The following is an 8,838-nucleotide window of genomic DNA, read 5'->3' as shown; positions in this document are numbered from 1 at the left end:
GGAGCTGACACCCAGTTTGCTCCAAGCGAGTCTAGTCGCCGAGCTCTTGGGGCTAATGCATCCCAAGGCAAGGGCCAGGGAAGAGTTAACCGCCTCAGAGGCTCGCAGAGGCGCTGTGGAAGAACATGGATCTTAGTCTGCCAGGCAACATTTAAAATGGAAGGGAGAGAGGACAGGAAGCAGAAAGACAGAAGAGAAGAGAGACAGAACAGCATGCCCACATGGGCACATGGTACCCAAATCCGGGAGGTGCCCGAGACACGCGCTCCGCTTGGGATATGAGCAAAACCCGAGAGCATCATCGTCGACTCCTGTCTCCAGCTCGCAGCTGCCCTTTTCAGATCACCACCCACCACTGCAACCGCTCCGAGCCTCCTCTTGGAGAGCCCCCAAGAGCCTGTCCCCTTGGCACAGGATTAGGGCTAGCTCTCGATACCCTCATGGTGGCCCATCCTTTCTGAACCTGTTCTCTTGCTTACTGATGGGGAGTGACTACAAGCAACCCTGCAGCAGATCTTTACCTGAACTTTTTATCTGCTTTCCTTTTTGTAACCAAAAGCATTATTACTTCTGCCTGAATATGCCTGCAAGGCTCTCAGTTATTCCACCAGAAGATGCCAAAAGCAAAGCATGTTGTTTTCCATCCAATTTGGAGATGCTCATTGTAAAAAGCTGCTTCTACAAACCCCTCTAAGCTAGCTCTGGGGCAGCATCATTTGTCATGATGAGGAGACAGTGGGAGAAACCACAAATAAATAAATTCAGAGGGCAGAATTTGCTTAGGGTAAAGTCTGCCCTCAAATTCAAAGTCAGTGGGAGCTGAAAATGAACCATGAAAGACAGAATTCAGTCTTCGGAATAAAACTCGGCCTTGAGCTCACTGACATCAGACGTCTGAACAAGCTACAGACGGACAGCTACTGGCAGAAAGCCTGTGAAGCTCCACTGCTGTAACACAACCACACAGTCCAGCTCCAATCACAGGTCTAACCCTTAAACCGCAAAGGCAATTCAGTCCCAGCAACTCTTATCCCATCGCTTGCAGGATCTGCAGCGGGAGGGTAATAAAATACTTAGCACCTGCATGGAGCTGGTCAGCATTTTGTAAAAGGTGGCTCAGCATTAGGAAAGGAACATGAGCCATATTTACATCTCTTGAAGCCCCTGGATCTGACAGGACATCACTTAAACAGCACTCAAATATTGTTTCATAAGCATTTAAAAATTCCGCTGCTCCGCTGATTTATAGGAAAAACAGACTGAAAGCACTGACAGCACTTGTCCTCTATAGAAATGTTAGCTCTTCCTTCAATCTTAGCYCTATTAGGGTTTGCTTACTTCTGACCAGACCAAGTTAAGTAGGTTTTCAGATAAAAGTGGCATTTTTTATACAGAGGCTCTTCTTGCCAGCCTGTACTGACACATAGCCCTGCCTGTTCACAACACAGAGGCTAAAGCTACAAACTGTGACCTCTGCAAAGCTCATCCCACTGGAATATTCCTTCTCTTGGGAAAGCCTCTTCTTACACATCCCTCCCGTCACCTCTGCATCCTCAGACTGACCATGCAACAGATGCGCTCACCTTGAGCTCTGCAAACCAGGACAGGAACATTTTGTCATCCAGAAGCCCAGCGCAAGCAAATTTTCAGCCTGGACACACAGTTCTGACACTGTTGTGCAGGCATGCTGATGATCCACAGCCTCTTGCTGCTCCTGCACCCCTCCTGCTACCATACCTCCAGTCACCAAGGCACCACGGCCCCTTCCAGCACACAGACCCTCCGAGCACCAGGAACGCCCAAACCCACCTTTCCCCAGGGTGCCCTGACTCCACCCCAGGGAGGAGACTTGAGGAACAAGAGGGAGAAGGACAGTGCGCACATCTCTCCGCAGCCCACAGCTTGCTCTGCTCCATCTCTTTGGCCCTCTTTTTGTCCCACCTTGCTGCATCTCAGAGGATGAGAGCTGACGTAGTCCCTGTGCTCACCACCGACTACTGAAGAACATCCCTTTCAGCCCTCTGCTCAGCCTCCATCAAAGACTTGCTCTATCAGTAACCAACCCTGCTACCTGGAAATGTGAAATTACAGCAGCCAGACAAGGAAAGAAGAAAATTTGCTCGCCCATTGCTCTGCCTACTGCCTCATGCCTTGACTTTGCTAGACTCGCTCTGCCCTCAGCTTCGCTGACAACATGCACAGCTGGCCAGCTGTGTCCCCTGCGCCAGAGAGCTCTTGTGAAGCGACATTTACGAGAGAAGGAAGGGGCAGAGCTGCTTGCGAGCGAGACCCTCCAGGGCCAGATCGAGAGCTTTGATCAGAGACGAAACTTTTCTTATGCATGAAGCAACTTCACCGCTCTGAACACCTCCCCCACCTCCCATCTCAATTTCCAAAGTGCGTCCCAGCAACCACTTCTTTCCAGCATACAGAAGACAGTCAATTTGTCTTAGAAAAATGGATTTTCAGACCAGCACAAACATGCACATTGCTGAGGAGGACCATGCTCAAGCATCAATGAAGAAGGGTTTTTTGCTTTTTTGTTTGTTTTTAAGCTTGCTGAGCCATCTACAAATCTCGAGGAATTTCATTTTGCAGCAAGCGACTTCACACTGATAAAATCCATCCGCAATTACATCAGCCACTTACAGGCAGACATCCTGGGACGGGAACTGATGGGGCACCATAAGGTGAAATACAGGCAGGTGGCAGAAAGGCCTGCAAGCCAATACTGCAGGGTGTTCAAAAATCACACGCACGCTCTCTGTTCAAAAAGATGAATACAAATGTTTATCACCTCTCTTGCTAGTGCTAAAGCTTCTCCATGAACAGCAGAATTGAATGCAGCCCTTCTTCCTATGGACTTGTATAATCTGCCTCTTAATAATACACCTTCTGCAATAAGCCGTCAGCCTTCTCCCTTTCCATGCACCTCAGAGCTTCACCACAAGCGACAACAGAGCTACAGCTCGTCTGGAGCAATGCACACGCTGAGCAGCTGAACAGGACGGCTCAGGGACAAATCCCGCCAGCCCTTCCCAGGGATGTTAATGGTTCAGTCCCTCCAACCAATCTGAACCAGTCCGAGAAGAGCACTGGGGGAGGGAAACACGGCAAAGACGGCCACACAGTGCTAGGGGATCCGTTCTAGGAACAGGGCTCAGGGCAAGTGCAGAGGGGAGGCTGCAAAGATGCAAGAAATTAGCCCGACTGCAGGGATGAGCCTTTTAGCTTCGTAGAAGGCATCCACTGGTGCTCTCTTTTCTGTTCTTACATATTCAAGGAAGAGACTGGAAACAGGAGCCACACTGCATATAACAACTGCCTTCACTAATCAGATTACTTGGAGGGAAAGGGAGAAAACACTGGATTGATTTCCGAGGAGCACGAAGGGCTCAGGCTTGCAAAGAAAATCCCCTAAAGTCTAAAGGCACGGATACCGCTCCTCCAGACTCCAGTGCAAACGGCATATGCTTTTCACAGGCACTTTAAGAAAACCAACCTACAACAGATTTCAGTGAGAAACAAAGCTCAAACTCACAGATGGAGGCCCATCCTGCAGCAAGAAGAGATCCATTCAGTTCTGCGCAGCAGAGCTGTGCCCACCTTAAAAACACGCAAGAGGTAACCTTAAGGGTCACAAACAGTTCTCTAGTGATCTGCAAAGAGGCTTGGGATTGAGAGCGCCATCCAGGCTGAAAAACCAAGCCAGAGCAACGCAGCACAGACCAGATACCCCACCCAGGGAGGGCACTTGTTCAGGAAGCAGCAGGGATCCAGTTCAGCGAAGGCTGCAGTTCCAGCACAGCAGAGCCAGCCCGGTGCTCTGCAAAGCTTTGGCAGAGTCTCCTCTTTAGGGATCATTCACTGAACAGCCCACTAACCTCTGCCCAGGATCGCTTACCCTAATTTTCTTCCTGGGACTGGTTTGAGATGAGTGGGAACATCTCTGCACTGCTCTGCAAGGATTAGCAATCCAGCTCGCGTTACTTYGGCAATTACCTCCCTTCTTTCCTGCCTCCCCGGGCAAGCACAGCCCTGCCAGCAAGCCTGGCATTACAGCACCGTCTACTTTATTGATAAGCATCCCCCACTGCGAGGACATGCCCTCGGGGTGAGCCCCAGATGCCATGCCAGCCCACCTCTGGAGACTGAATACCATGGTTAAGCAAAAAAAGCTCCTTGGATGGAAAGCAGAGAATACACTAGAAGCAGAGAAAGAAACCTGGAAAGCCAGCCCAGCTTGGATACRATTGCAATACTAGTAAAAGATCTCCTGAGAGCTGCTGTCTTTCTCCGAACACATTGACTGCTGCTTCTCTGACTAGAGGCAGGGAACAGTCAAGAATGCAGAATCCATTCCTGCACGAGCATCCGCGCACTGCTGGCTCTGCACGGTGGTGGAGCCTTCCCRGAACAGCACACGATACAAGCCACTCTCCAGCTCCAAGGGAGAGAGAAAGCACCGAGACAGAGCAGGGGAGGAGCCCCAACGGGGCCGCTCACAGCAGAGCGCTGCAGAACACAAGGGAAGAGTCAATTAAGCAGCTCACCTGGACATTTCCAGTTCTGCATGCTACCGGCGATAAAGCTCAGCCGGACCCTTGCCGTGTTATCCCATGCAGTTTGACACTCCACTTCCACCTGGCTAAGGGGCAGGCAGAGGGGGGAAATGAGCAATCACCTCTGATTTCGTTTAACAGTCTCAGCTGCTCTAACACAGTTAGGGAAGTCCATTTTGCATCTGCAAGGGAGGGCTCAGTGCTCGTTCACTGACTACAAGGGTCTGCAGACCTTGGAGTAAGCCATATACCCAGAAAGCACAACACACAACTCCATCGTTTGGAGGTTGACAGCTTTATCTGCGTGCGGAGCCACGAGAACCACAACCCTCCTAAACCTGTGCTTTGCTCCAGCAGCTCCAACAGATGGGTGCAACACGCTGCGCATCCTCTCAACATCACCCAGGTAMAGGACCCATGAGTCTGTCACAAGTTCAGGGCACTTCACTAGGAGCTTCCTGCTCTCCTTTTTCAGCCCCACATCTACGCACAGCCAAAGCCTGGGAAGCAATAAGCCAACCTGCCAGCTGACTTCACCAACCAGCAGGCTAAGCAAACTGGAAAATACTGGGAGCTGGACTGAAGCCAGTGCTCTGGTTCTTTTTTGACTAACTCATGAAGTGTTAGCATTGTCAGATTGCTACAGCTAAATTAGCAGCACTCCTTCGAAAGAGGCAGAGACAGCAAACAAGCCTCATCAGTGCACTGGGCTGGCAAAACAAGCTTATTCTGCTCAAGACAAACTCAAATCTGCAGCTTTCTTCCAGCTTTTGAGTAAGAGCTCCTACTGGGAAACAAGGGAACAGCCACCCTCAGCACTTCCCCACAGACACTGCTTCACGATCCAATTTTCAACGCTCCACAAACCCAAAGGGATTTGTCTGAAAGTCTGGACGTAGACACACCACAGCACCAGCACCTCAAACAGCAATGCCAAACGCCCGTACGGGCAAACGTAGGGCCTCCAACAGGCAACGCGGTTACAGGTGTGCTGCCGTAAATGTCAGGACAATTTGTTACTCTCATGTTGATGAACATAAGCTTTCAAAAGGAACTGCAAAGACAAACCACAGCCCAGCTCAACTGTATTTTAAATGCATCCTTCCCCCAGCCATTTCTAGCAGCCCCAAGATGCTCCAAAGCTCAATTTCCAAACGAAGATCTAAATGTCATAAAGGAGCAATATGCTCTACTCCCTGCTACTAAACAGTGAGGGAAACCATCCTACCAAGCCCCAGTGACCACACAGGGAGCAACATGGTACCCAAGCCCTTCCAAACTCTGTGCCTGGCAACACCCTGAGTGACAGAGAAGACAAGGACACAGCTGAGGTGTGCAAGCATGCAATGAGGAATGGAGGTGTCCGAAAAGAGGCAGAGGAGCACAAAAGGCAGAAGATTGGGAAATCCACCTTCCTGGCCTGCTCCAAGCATCCCTGATTAGATGCCCTGGGCCCAGCACCAACTTGGAAAAAGCTCTTGCAATGTCACGTTTCCCTCACTTCTTCCCTGAACAAGGGAGAACAGATTTATCTCCCCATGGCTTTCAAGGAGGAAAATGAGAGTGAGAGCTGCAGCACTGCTTTTTCAGGACAGTTTAAATAAGGTTTGCTTGGACAAAGTGGGTCCTGCTGAAATTGCAATTTATTAAGCACAGAGGGAGGAGGACTGTTTAGGTAAAGGGCCTTGGGAAGGAAGAGGCTGGAAGCAGAGGGCAGTGAGGCTATCTGAGACCATGGGAGGAACTGACACAGGGTAAGGAAGACCAAATTAGAAGCATGATCTGTAAATACTTAAAGCAGCAATTTAAAAAGAGTAATGAGGGAGGGAGAGACATAAAGCCCATGTTTTTGCTGCGTATATGTGCAGAGCCAAATCTGCATTCCTGGGCTACAGCCCCAACAAGCAGCGCTCTCGTCACCTGCATCTTCAGCCGAAGCAGTGGTACCTGTCTCCTCTTTGTGGGAGCTCCACAGGGCACACAGAGGCCCTGGCACTTTTGGCCTCATCCCAGCTAATCCAGCCCTGATGAAGGATAAACCTCCTTATCTCATCTGTGATGCCGCCTGCCCCATAGGATGGAGATTTGTCTGCTGAGAACTGCAGGTCCTGTTTCCTTCTGGAATCGCTAAAAGCCTTGCTCTCCTGGGTGGAGACCACATCATCCCAGTGCATCTGGAGGCCATGCCAGATGGGACCTTTGCAACAGGTTCACCCGAAAGCTGCAGACCAGCAGCGAGCCGTTCCAGAGCCGGGCTGAACAAACAGCCCAGAGAGGTGCACAGAGCCTTCATTTAAAGGCTTCAAGCAATGACAAGCATGCTTCACATTTTGGACTAAAACAGGCATATCTGATTTAATTACAAGTTTCTCAAGGTTCAATTTCTAGCCATTAGATCTTGTGATAAACTGAGCTCACTGATATTTCATTTTAAGCTCTACCTGTTCAGGACTTAACTGCCCTACGATCCTGTCATGCTGCAAAAAAGCCTTACAGAAGATGGAGTCTCGAGCAACCAAGGCCACGGTACTTCTGAAAGAGGAGTCATGTTGTCCTTGAGCACAAGAGCTGGGTCTCAAAAAAAACCCACACCCCACCTGCATCTTAATTCCAAAGATTTAAAGCCTTCATTTCCAAGGACATTCAGCAGCATGAGGTGCTTCTGTGAACCCCTGGGGGACCGCACAGGGAATCATGCCAAAGCCATACCTCCTTCCAAATATCATTACTCTATCAAGACCAAGAATGAGGAAACCCAGTATTTTGTATCAGGTGTGAATCATGTCCCTGAAAAGCCTCAATGCACTACAGGTGGGTCAGACACCTGACTTTTCTCCTTAGATGCACAGTTGGGGAGAAAAAAAATAAAATCATCAAGCATTCTGCACATCACAACGGAACAAAGCATAACCAGGTTAGGTTATTTCCCATTCCTAGAGGAAACAGCATTTTAACATTCCTTCTCTCAACAGCAGCCTGTAAATACCCAACTGAGAACTGACAAGCCTGTTTTCACTGTCCACCTTGAGAAAAAACGCAAAAAACAAACGGACTGCACAAGGTAAACCATTAGATGAAACACCCCAAATCTGAGGTAATAGCAACAAAGGTAGAAAAACCTTCATAGAGGGCAGCCATTGATGACAGCGCAAATCAGCGTTTCTCAGTAGCGAATTTTGTCCCGTTCATTCAGACACGCTTTAGACATCTGCCTAGATCCGCACAGATAAACGCAGGGCAGCTAAGAAATACGCTGCATGCAAATTGCTGTAGCGATGGCTTAGCTCATCGCAGCCGCTCCTTCCAGCGAGCCGGTTTCCAAGCAAGACCAGCCTCTGGCTGCAAATGGAGCTGCACCTCGCGTGGTGCCACCACGAGCAAATGGAAGGAGAAACTCCCTTTAAAGYGATGGCAGCTGCTGCTTTTCGAGGTGCTAGTAACCAGCTTCCCAGCTGAATCCTCCCCCTTACGCTAACACGGCAGACAGGGGCGCAGGCGGACATCTCCATCCCTCGGGTGAGCCGTTTTCGCTCTCAACGGGTCTAAAGCCGGGAGAGGGCAGGTGCGCCGCGCCTGGAAACACCTGGCGAGAAAACTTCCCTTTCGCACCCGCGAAGTTAGACTCRGAACGAAGACGCCCAGCAGCTCGAGGGGGAAAAACCGCCTCGGGAAGCGGGACGGCCTCGCGGCCCGTGCGGAGCGGTTTCGGGGACGCCKGGCAGGGCGGCGCGGGGCGAAGGCCGACGAGGGAGGAAGCGGGGCAGGGTCAGGGGTGCGAGGGGCGCCTCGGGYGAGCGCATCGTTCACGTTAACATTATAGTAATTTCCCCTTGCACCTGGGCGACGCAACAAAGCCAGGCAGCTCCCAGGCACCGTGACCTCCATTGCGCTTGGCACCCCCAATTTTCAGCCTGGACAGGGGGCAGCTCTGATTTCTGACACACCTTTTCCTCGTTTCTTTTTTTTTTTTTTTTTTTAACTACTATTATTTTAATTACAGCCGGTCCCTGCCTCCCAGGAGGGCGGCTGCAGAAGATGGCACCGCGCAGCCCATCCCTCCTGCCGCAGCCGCGCCGGCACGGCCCCCAGCCCCACCTGCCGCAGGGAACGGGGGCAAAACCGGCAAAAACGGAGGGGGGCGGTGATAATTAATAAGAATAAAAAGAGCCCCCCCCACGTCGCCGCCGCCGCCGCCGCGCACCTGCAGCCGGGCGGCAGCGCTGCCGCAGGGGCCGCCCCTCGCACTGCTGCAGCGGGCGGCTCCGCCGTGCAACCG

At 51.0% G+C, this 8,838-nt stretch overlaps 1 protein-coding gene across 1 annotated transcript in view; it reads right to left on the bottom strand.

The window, feature by feature from the left end:
• Window positions 1–4,637, bottom strand: part of MAPT (microtubule associated protein tau) — a 48,186-nt gene extending 43,549 nt beyond the window's left edge. The window contains exon 1 of the mRNA XM_026059220.1: window positions 4,554–4,637. The gene's annotated coding sequence lies outside the window, so the exon portion shown is untranslated. The remainder of the gene's footprint in view (window positions 1–4,553) is intronic.
• Between the last annotated feature and the right edge of the window lie 4,201 nt (window positions 4,638–8,838).

This window comes from Apteryx rowi, unplaced genomic scaffold (assembly GCF_003343035.1).
Source record: "Apteryx rowi isolate R43461 unplaced genomic scaffold, aptRow1 scaffold_154, whole genome shotgun sequence".
NCBI lineage: Eukaryota > Metazoa > Chordata > Aves > Apterygiformes > Apterygidae > Apteryx > Apteryx rowi.
This window is presented reverse-complemented; position numbering and strand designations above follow the sequence as displayed.